Source organism: Mandrillus leucophaeus, unplaced genomic scaffold, assembly GCF_000951045.1.
Source record: "Mandrillus leucophaeus isolate KB7577 unplaced genomic scaffold, Mleu.le_1.0 Scaffold555, whole genome shotgun sequence".
Lineage (NCBI taxonomy): Eukaryota > Metazoa > Chordata > Mammalia > Primates > Cercopithecidae > Mandrillus > Mandrillus leucophaeus.
This window is the reverse complement of record NW_012105975.1, coordinates 838,721-849,423: the sequence shown is the minus strand read 5'-3', so window position 1 is coordinate 849,423 and position 10,703 is coordinate 838,721.

The window sequence follows — 10,703 nt, the reverse complement described above, 5'->3', positions numbered from 1 at the left end:
CTGGGCAAGGTGGGGCAGCCAGGCCCGCACCCTGGGTGCAGGAGGGGGCCAGGAGCCTGTCGGGACAGCAGCAGGGAGGAGACACACAGGTGTCTGGCACCCACCTCAATACCCAGAGCCTGCCATGTGAGGCCCCAGGAAGGCGTCCACACTGAGCAGCCTGCAGGGAGCAGTGTCTCTGCTCAGCCCCTCCTCAAAGGGATCCTTGTCTACTTCCCATTCTGGCTACCTTTTGGCTACCTTCTTTTTTTTTTTTTTTTTTTTGTGATGGAGTTTTGCTCTGTTGCCCAGGCTGGAGTGCAGTGGCGCGATCTCAGCTCACTGCAAGCTCTGCCTCCCGGGTTTAAGCAATGTTCCTGCCTCAGCCTCCTGAGTAGCTGTGATTACAGGCTTGCGCCACCATGCCCGACTAATTTTTTTTGTATTTTTAGTAGAGACGGAGTTCCACCATATTGGTCAGGCTGGTCTCAAACTCCTGACCTCATGATCCACCCACCTCGGCCTCCCAAAGTGTTAGGATTACAGGCGTGAGCCACTGCACCCGGCCCTGGCTACCTTCTTTTAATAAATGAGTATTTCTATTTTATTGCTGTTGCTTGTTATTTACATTTTTGAAAACATGCACATGATTCAAATACATATGTAAAAACATATAGGAAAATATCTGTACCACTCCTAAATCCAGCTGTCACCTCTCCCCCCACCAGGGCACCACTGTTAAGTTTCTTCCAGAGTTTCTGTGCCCCATGTACATATGAGTTCTTATTTTCTCCCGCTTTTGGCACAAAAGCTAGAGTACTACATGAGCTGCTCTGCAGTACCTCCCTCTCCTGTGGGTATCCCTTGGATACCTTGGGGGATGTCCAAGGTGTATGGGGGATCCCTTGCCAAGGTACATGTGTCCAGACAGACTCAAAAAGTTTGAGCTCCTAAGAGCCAGGCTAGGCAGGGACTAGCCCAAGGCCCCACCCTACGGCTCAGGTCTGTCCATCTGGATTTTCCCCTCCCCTTGTCACAGCCCTGAGGAGTCATAAATAGGATGAACTTTCTCAGAAAATTTCCCTTAAGCCTCCTGAAACTTCTCACCCTAGTCCTGCCCACCCTCTCACCATCCAGAATGACTTGGAGGTTTTGGGAGCCTGGACGGGTCCCTGCCTGTCTTCCAGACTGGGAACCCCGAGTTGGGGAGTTTGGGGGCACACACCTTCGACTTCACCAGTGGGACAGCTTCGGAGCTTCAGGAACCAGCTTCTTCTAGGGCAAGGAACAAGTGAATCTGACTGTGTTTACCAAAGAGCGGGTCCAGGATAGCCGGGCGCTCACCACATCCTCCCCTGACGCTGGTGAAATTCGCTCCTTCAGCAGCCAGAGGCCCGGCCCTGCCCTTGTGGGACATTCCTTCCCTCCAGGGAGGAAACCTGCCCACCAGGGGCTTTGCAGGGGGACCAGTTGGCCCAGGGCTGTGCAAGAAGTGCCCCTGAGCCTGCCCCAGAGAGCCGGTCAGGGAGCAGGGGCAGGAACAAGAGCTGAACCCTCAGAGACACGGGGAAGGAGGAGGATGCTGGAGGAGGGCAGCTCAGGTGCAGGCACGGGCAGGAGGGACATGGTGTTGGTGAGGGCCCGGGCACCCTCTGCACCCTGGGTAAGAGGGGAATGGCAGGAGCCGAGGCTGGAAGCTGGCCAGGCAGGAACCAGGGGCATGGGCCACCCCAGGTCCCAGGGAACACACGCTTGGCACAGGAGCAGTATGTGACAGACCCACTGGGGCGGCAGGGGTTGGGTTGGGATGAGGGCACCAGCAGCAATAAGAAGGAGTAGGGGCATCAGGTTGTCTGAAAGAAGGGTCCAGGGCATCTGAGGCAGCCAGACTCTGAAGCTAGCCTCCGAAAGTCTCCAGCCATCACTCCCCACAAAGCAACTCTTGTCAACTTGGGCTGGTTGCCTAACCTCTCTGAGCCCATTTCCCCAGCCGCAAATTGGAGTTACACATCCATTCAATCAAAAAATGTTTGTGGATCATCTCCTGGGGACCAGGCAGTGGTGCCGAAGAAGACAACAGTGCCTGTCTCAGAAAATGTTGTTTTAGGAGTCGGCACGGTAACAGGGGTAAGCGCACCCAGGAAGTGCCTGCTATTCAAGCGGTGACTGAGGCCCGCATTCCTCATTGATTTATGCCTGCCTTTGTCTCCCCTGCTGGATCTATTTGAAGGAGGAAAAAAAAAAAAAAAAAAGGAGTAACATTGATAATGGGACCCTCATGACCCAAGGAAAAATCAGAGGAAGCCCCAACAGAGAGAGGAAGGCAGGGGAACTTAGGAAGGAGAGGCCAAGAGAGGAAGATGAGCAGCACCTGTCCCCCGCCTCTGCTCCAATCCTCCAGGTGTGACCTGGAGACAGACACAAAGGGTTGAGCTCCAAGAGCTGGGCTAGGCAGGGACTTGCCCCAGGCCCCACACTATGGCTCCCATCTGCTCTCTCCCCTCCCATTCTGTCGGGAACACTTCTGTTCCCAAGCCCCACTTATTTTATTTTATTTTTTGTGAAAATAGAGATGGGGTTTCGCCATGTTGCCCAGGCTGGTCTCGGACTCCTGGACTCAAGCAACCCCTGACCCCGGCCTCCCAAAGTGCTGGGATTACAGGTGTGAACCACCACATTCGGCCACCAAGCCCCACTTATGCATTGAGCCCGGATGACTCCCCTGCACAGTCAGCTGGGTGCCACACCACACAAAGCCCGTTTCTGGAGCCTTTGCCAAGTCCCTGAGGACTGACACCCTGCCCCCTAGGTGCCCACAAAGACAGGAAGGTGCGTGTTCCCAAACCCCCCAACTCGGGGCCCTGATAATCCCCTTTAGCAATTGAAGATATCTGGCCTCTTTGAAAGTGGTGGCTGAGGTCAATGACTGCCAGGGGAATTCAGGAACCTACTGAACACAGGGGGCAGCCCACGGTGTGCAGCGGCTGGGCAGCCTGGCAGGCCCTCCAGGAAGCCCCCATCTCCAAGGGAGCTCTCAGCCACCTGGGGACTGGCCTGTGGCAGTGGGTAGCTGTCCCTCCTCAGGTTGGTCCAGAGGCCAAAGAAACTAGAACAACCTCCTTTTGTGTCCACCCTTAGTCCCCTCAGGCTTTCAGAATGGCCATAGAGGTGGTGGCTGGACTCAGGGGACTCAGGGCCTCTCTCCTTACAGGGCTTACCCCTTATCCAGGAGCAGCGGTCCCTGCATGGGCAGCATTCCCCACGCCCGGAAGCCAGCATCTCCAGGAGGCAGGACTGGGGCTCCCTTGGCAGGGGGCAGTGGCAGCAGGGTGAGGCTCTGCTGTGGGGATGGAGGATGCAGGATGCAGGGGCCGTGTCCCGTAGGAGAGGTACCAGGTCTTCCCCAAGAGCTCAGCCTCTACAGTTCTTGACTTCAGTTTCTGAGGTCACATCTGCTGTCACCCCAAAGCTTCCAGTGGCCACCCCAGAGGGGCTGGGTCAGGCTATGGTCACTTCCCGCCTCCCTCTCCTTGCCTCTATTGTCACCTGGGGTCAGGGTGCTTTCTTTGTCTACCTCTTCAACCCTCCTTTCCAGTGCTAACAGACTGGACTGCCCCCAGAGGCACAGGCCTCAGCATATGGGCTACCCATTTGGAGAGACCCCTCCCTGCACTGGCTGTTTCTCCACCTGCCCCTACAACACAAAAGGCTGACTGAGTGTGGTGACTTCTAACCCAGCCCTGGCTCAGGAATCACAAAACCTAGGTCTGCATCAGGGCCAGCACCTCGCTGCACCTCTCACCAAAAGCCGTGGAACGAGTACCAAGTACCGATTCCGGTTTCTGGTTCCTGGCCTCTCTCCGACGCCAGCACAGCTGCTCTTTCTTCCCCAGAAGGATGGGGGTTAGTTCCAGGGACCAAATGTGAGACGACCACCTCTGTGAACAGCACGCATATCCACTGAAAGCCCCAACCCAGAGCTCTTGGTCCCAGGGGAAGGAGGACACAGGTCAGAAGAACCAGGGACAGCCAGCCTGGCCCAGCCCAGGTGCTCAGCGAAACGCTTAGAGCCCGGCCGCCTCGCCCTCGAGGGCCCACTCCATGCTGGGGCCTGGGGTAACCTCTGGGCAGGAGTCAGTCTCCCCTCGGGAAGGTTAGCATCCAGGTGCCTGGAGGTGGCCCTGTCTGTTATACGGGGTGGGGTGAGGATCACCATCTGTTCTGGTTTGCCCAGGACGAACAGGACTCCTGGGGGGGCTCCGGACCTTCAGTGTTAAACCCAGATAGTCCCTAAGAGTGAAGAGCCGGTCACTGCAGGTCGGCAAGGGAGCTTTGGGAATTGAGCCCTCTCTTCAGTCAGGGGCTCCCGCCCTGGCTCCACCCACCGAGGAAGGGCATTGTCCTTTTGGGTTGGGCTTCCCTCACCCCACCCAGGACCCCTGCATTCTGCTGACTGTGCCTAGGGTGCCCAGAGCCTCTCTGGCTGCCAGGAGACACAAGAATTAACCTCTTCCTACCACCCGGACAAGTGACACACAAGCCCCTTCATGCCAGAGACACACGGGTCTCAGAGGAAACACCTGGGGTGAGGGGCACTTTTCCTCTCCCTCAGAGACGGCTGGCAGGACCCCCGGCCTCAACACTATCGTGACCACATTTCCAAGAAGAGGCTCCTGGCGCTGCGGTCAGACAGAGGGGCTGTGTGTTAGTTCAGGCTGCCTGGAACACATCAGAAAAGGGGCCCCAGTTTACACAGAGGCAGGCGCGTCTCAGGAACTAGAGTGTGTGGTCCCAGCCCGGCAGCCACTCCCAGCCCCAGTGCAGCCTCCTGTCCAGATGAGGGGTCGAGGGAGCGAAGGCTGACGGGCTCCATGGACCTGTTTATTATTTTCTCCATCAGGAAGTCTTTCCTTCTGAAGCTCCTAGGGGGCTTGAGTGAGTGACTTGCTTTGGCTGTAAAAGGGGTTTTGCCCAACTGCTTGAGTCCCAGGGTTTCGCACAGTTGTGCTATGTGTTGTGGTTTTCCCTCAGGCCTTCACAGGCTCACAGCCGGAACTGTGCGCACCCATCCAGATATCAACATACACACACCCCCAGAGACTCGCATAGGCATGCTCTAGATGGATCATGGGGCAATTCGAAAGGAGATGCAGCCCTGGGCTCTGGGATTGGGCTGGGAGGACAGGGTTTCCATTTTGGACTGGAGGGTATGGAATACGAACACAGGGGAATGGAGATACAGGTTCAGTATCCTTTGTCAGAAACGCTTGGAAAAAGAAGTGTTTTGGATTTTGGATTTTTTGAGAGTTGGGACTATTTGTATTATACTTACTGGCTGAGCATCCTAAAACCAAAATCTGAAGTTCTCCAATGAGCATTTTCCTTGAGTGCATGTTGGTGCACAAAAAGTTTTAGATTTGGAGCATTTTCGATTTTGGATTTTTGGACTTTGGATGCCCACCTTGTATATACTGGGGAGTCATCAGTATCAGGATGATGGAGGAAGCTTGTGAAATAACATGCAGTGTGAGAAAATAAAGAGTGAACTCTGGGGAAGAGAATATTAAAGAGGTTGGCAGAGAGACTGGAACCCACAAAGGTGGAAAAGAGTTAGCCAGAAGTTGGAGAATTGCAAAAGCCAAAGGAAGATTCCAGACAAAGGCTGGCCAGTATGTGAAGGAGCCTTGAAGGTAAGCCAGTGGCCAGTACTGAATCTTGGCAGAGGAAACCAAGAACAATGATATGGTTTGGCTGTGTCCCCACCCAAATCTCATCTTGAATTGTAGTTCTCATAATCCCCACATGTCGTGGGAGGGACCTGGTGGGAGGTAATTGAATCTTGGGAGCTGTTACCTCATCCTGTTCTCATGATAGTGAGTTCTCACGAGATCTGATGGTTTGATGGTTTTTTAAGGGGCTTTCCCCACTTTGCTCGACACTTTTCTTATGATGCCATGTGAAGAAGGACATGTTTGCTTCCCCTTCCACCTGATTATAAGTTTCCTAAGGCCTCCCCAGCCATGCTGAACTGTGAGTCAATTAAACCTGTTTTCTTTATAAATTACCCAATCTTGGGTATGTGTTTATTAGCAGCATGGGAATGGACTGATACAAACATCCTGTTGGACAGCAGCAATGTCCATAGAGGTTCCTCCTGCAGGAGTGGCTCTAAGGGGACCAAGGAGAGTGTCCAATATGTAGATTTAGGCTCATGAAAGGTAGTTGTCTATAAAAACCCTTGGGGCCAGGATGATCCCCAGAGATAAGTCTGGTGACAGTTGTCTTAATACAAAAATGAATTATTAGAATTTCTCTTGAGTTATTACTCAAGTTGTCAAAAGCTGACTAAGTTGTTTGGTTGGAGGCTAAGGGGAAAGTAGTTTATATTTATGGTTCTTCTTTTTATGCTTGTATACAAAGGAATAGAAGTCAGGACTCTTGATCTAACCTGAGTCAGATTTCCTACGTCAAATACCGTTTCTCTAGTCTTCCTCTTACCTCCCTAGTCTCCTAAGTTTATTAACACACTTTAAAACATAATAGGTTTCCTTGAATAAAATGATTCTGATTTTCAGCTGGGCTGTATGACTGGAAACAATAAGTAAAAAATGTATTCTAGGCCAGGCACAGTGGCTCACACCTGTAATCCCAGCATTTTGGGAGGCTGAGGTGGGAGGATTGCTTGAGGCCAGGAGTTTGAGACCAGCCTGGGCAACAACATAGTAAGACCCCGTCTCTACAAAATTTTTTTTAATTAGCTGGGTGTGGTGGGGCACACTTCTGGTCCTAGCTACTTGGGAGGCTGAGATGGAAGGATCACTTGAATCCAGCAGTTAGAGGCTATGGTGAGTTGTGATTGTACCAGTGCACTCCAGTCTGCACAAGAGAGTGAGGCATTGTCACTGTCAGAGATGATAAATTCCTTTACAAAAAGCTTCAGGTCCCTATTCTTTGTTTCTTAAGACCAACTTCCTTGTACTTCCTTGTCTCCTAGCTACCTGTTCTATAAATAACCCTCCTGCCTTTGCCACACCCAGACCACTCCAGACATGCCTTCCCTCCCAGTAACGGGCAGCCTCTACCTTCCTGCCTAATTGACCCTATTCAATTTGAAACCTTAGCCAATCGGGTTAGCTTAGATTGTGCGGTCCAATCCCAGCTAATGGGTGTGCTCTTGTGATCGTGATTGGCTCAAGTTACACGCTTCTGCAGAAGTAAATTGCCTTGCTGAGAGAGCTTTTTGCTGGAGTGCTGATTCTTCTTTGTGGCACTGAGCATTTATTTCCAACAGTCACCAAAAAAACATTTTCTATGATAAATTGTGATTATTTGTTTTGTAGATTTGGGGTAAAAATGTAAACCATTGAAAAAAGTCTTGCCCTGGCTCATTCAAAAAGACAAGCAGTAGAGACCTCATCTAGGAGAATGTTCATGCTAATTTCTGTCAACTACAAAACACAGATGCTGCCACAACCACCAAACAGAATAGAGAAAATCTGCTCAGTAGAACAAGATATTTAACTATTTTAAAATTTGGGGCACAGTGGCTCACGCCTATAATCCCTGCAATTTGGGAGGCAGAGGAAGGAGGATACTTGAGCTCAGGAGTTTGAGACCAGCCTAGACAATATGTTGGGACCCTCATCTCTACCAAAAAAAAAAAAAAAAAAATGAGCTGGACATGGTGGTGTGCACTTGTGGTCCCAGCTACTTGGGTGGATCACTTAAGCACAAGAGATTGAGGGTGCAGTGAGGCATGATCACACCACTGTACTCCAGCCTGGGAGACAGAGCAAGACTCTGTCTCAAAAAAAAAATGTTAGACTCATTCTCATACTAATAATTGGGAGTTTGTGTGAAACATCACATAAAAAGAAGCCGGCCAGGCAAGGGCCCCCTTAAATGCCATTTGAGGAAGTGAGGCCATCAGGATGGGCTTTATATGGAATCAATTTTTTTAAAAGACCATGTAATACCTTTTACACCTTCTAAACTATGTAAGAAATACAATCAAAGTTCTCTTTCTGTAACCAGATGACCAAAAACAAACAAACAAACAAACAAAAAAGGTTGAGCCAGCCCTACAGAACCTGGTCTCTTACCATGTTTTTCTGTGAGACGGTTTTAACAAATATTTTATATTGCTTAGAAAAATATTGGTATTTCCTGATAGCTTTTCACTTGAAGGAAAGACTGGAGCAGTTTGACTGGGGCTGGGGATGCTGGGATCAGAGAGTAAATAAAGATCCCAGGTGCTCATTTTGTCTTAACTCCACCAAAAAAGAAGAGAAAAGAGAGAGAGGAGAGAGAGAGAGAGGAAAGAGAGAGTGCTCTCTGTAGCAGAACTGTACCCATTGTAGAGAGGTGGAAACTGAGGCCCCAGCAGAGGCCTTCCCGGGCAGTGCTTGGGCTAGAGCCAGGTCAAGGCCCATTTATACCCCGAGCCAACTCGTGTTAGCAGGGCAGCATCCTGGCTGGCTGGCTCCCCGCCCAGAGACTGCTCGAGAGCTTGGTTGGCTATTGCCTTCCAGAGCAGCCCCTGCTTCCTGTTCTCCTCCTGCCCTCTCCCACTAGCCCCTCCATGGAGGGCCAAGAAGCCCAGCCAGCCCTGGGTGTGGGTGCTAAGAGGTGTCTGGGTTCAGGAATTTCCTGGCAGGAGCAGCAGTACCCATGTTTGTCTCCGGGCATCCCCAGCCCCGGCGGGGGGGCCAAGTAAGAGAGGCAACAATGCCAGAGTAGGTCACAGAGCAAGAGCCTGGAGAGCTAAGAGCTATTCCTGTTCAGGGTTCTGACGGAGTTTGGGTGTTGTCCCCTCTAAATCTCATGTTGAACTGTCATCCCCAGTGCTGGAGGCGGGGCGTGGTGGAGGGGGTTAGATTATGGGGGTGGATTTCTCATGAATGATCTTGCGCCCTCCCCTTGGTGCTGTCCTCTCAGTAGCGAGTTCCTTCTTGCGAGATCTGGCTGTTTGAAAGTGTGCGGCACTTCCCCGCCCCTCCTCTTGCTCCCACTCTGGTCAGGTGAGATGCCGACTCCCTCTTCGCCTTCTGCCAAAATTGCAAGCAAGGTCTCATTCGAAACAGGGCAGGTGCCGGCACCACACTTCATGTAAAGTCTACAGAACTGGGAACCAATTAAACCTCTTTTCTTTATAAAGTATCCAGCCTCAAGTATTTCTTTATAGCATCATAAGAATGGCCTAACACGGAGTCTGTCTTAGGAAGGGGCCCTCGGGCTGTCCCTCTTCTCCCTGGCCCTAGCCCAGGAGGAGGACCAGCGAGATCAGTCAGGTGAGAAGCCTCTCCATGAAGATGCCTTCTGCCATTCATTACACACACAACAGCATCTTGGTCCCAGACGCGGGGTCCCAGAGAGGACCTCGAGGAGACTTCCCAGGTCAGCAGTGGAAATTACCCACCACTGGACAATGGACGGGGCAAAGCTGTGGTGTGGAAAGGGGCAAATCCACCTCCCTCCCACGTGTACCCACATGATTGTCCCCGGGACTTCCATGAGCTTGATGAGCCAGAAGCTATGGTTCTGCACACGTGAGTCTGTGACCTGACAGCTGTGCCTGCTTCACCAGTGTAGAGACTCGGACGCCCAGGCAAACTCCGGAAGTGTGGAAGGGAAGGGGAGAAAGCCTGCGGAGGGAGTTGGAGGAGCCGTGGATTCCAGTAACCTTCGCGGATTAGTTCAGAGGGAAATGTCCACAGCAGAGATGACTATGACACCCGGCACAAGATTTAATTCTCAGAGTGAAAACGAGAATGCCGTGTCTGTGGGAGCCCCGGGAGAATGACTCAACAGTGGCGTCCTACAGCATGATTTGCTTTAACTGCAGGTGAAGACAATCATTCAGGAGTGGAAAGAATATAACTGAATGCTTTGTCACAAATTTACTTTGATCTCATGTACCCCATAAATACAGACACTCACTATGTACCGCGAAAATTAAAAATAAAGATAACAAATTCACATTCCGCTTGTTCATCCTGATCCTTACTGCATCAAAGACAACAAGGAAGGCCCCATTGCCTGCCCTCTTGCTCATAGTTCAGCCGTCCAAGAATCATTCTTGATGCCCTGCAAGTGCCAGGCGCTGAGCTAGGCCCTGCAGATGCGACAATGGACATAGATGCTGTCCCAGCCACCGGCACTCGCTGCCCGGGGAAGAACCAGGTAAGGTTCCAGCGCATTGCCCTCCATGAAGCAGGAGCAGGAGTCTCACCGCGGCGCTGGGAGCTGCCTGCCTTCCTCCCACCAGCCTCTAAGGGAAGGATTTGTGTCTGCTGGCCCTCCTTGGTAGTAACAAATTCTGGTCGTGGACAAAGCAGATAGAAGACTACAGAAGACAGACAGGCTAAGGCAATCTGTGCAAAAAGATGGCGGCAGGGGAGAGGAAAGTCAAATTCCCAGAATGAAGCGCGGACGTGGGTGGCGAGTGTGTGGCTGGGATTTGAGGTGGAAAGAGGCTGAGAGAGGACTGAGTTCCGGGAGGCAGCTGCCTCCTGCGTGGAGGACTTTCCAAGGGCAAGTGCTGGACATTGAGAATCGCTCCCAGACAATGATCCAGTTTCTCCAACAAATCAATGACATGAAAAGGAAAGGAGAAGAAAAGGGGTGACTCTGAAAGAATGCAATCCACGCCCTCATTTGAGCCCTCATTTGAACAAACCAGTCATAAAAAGACAGTTTTGACACAGTGGAGGAATCTGAATATG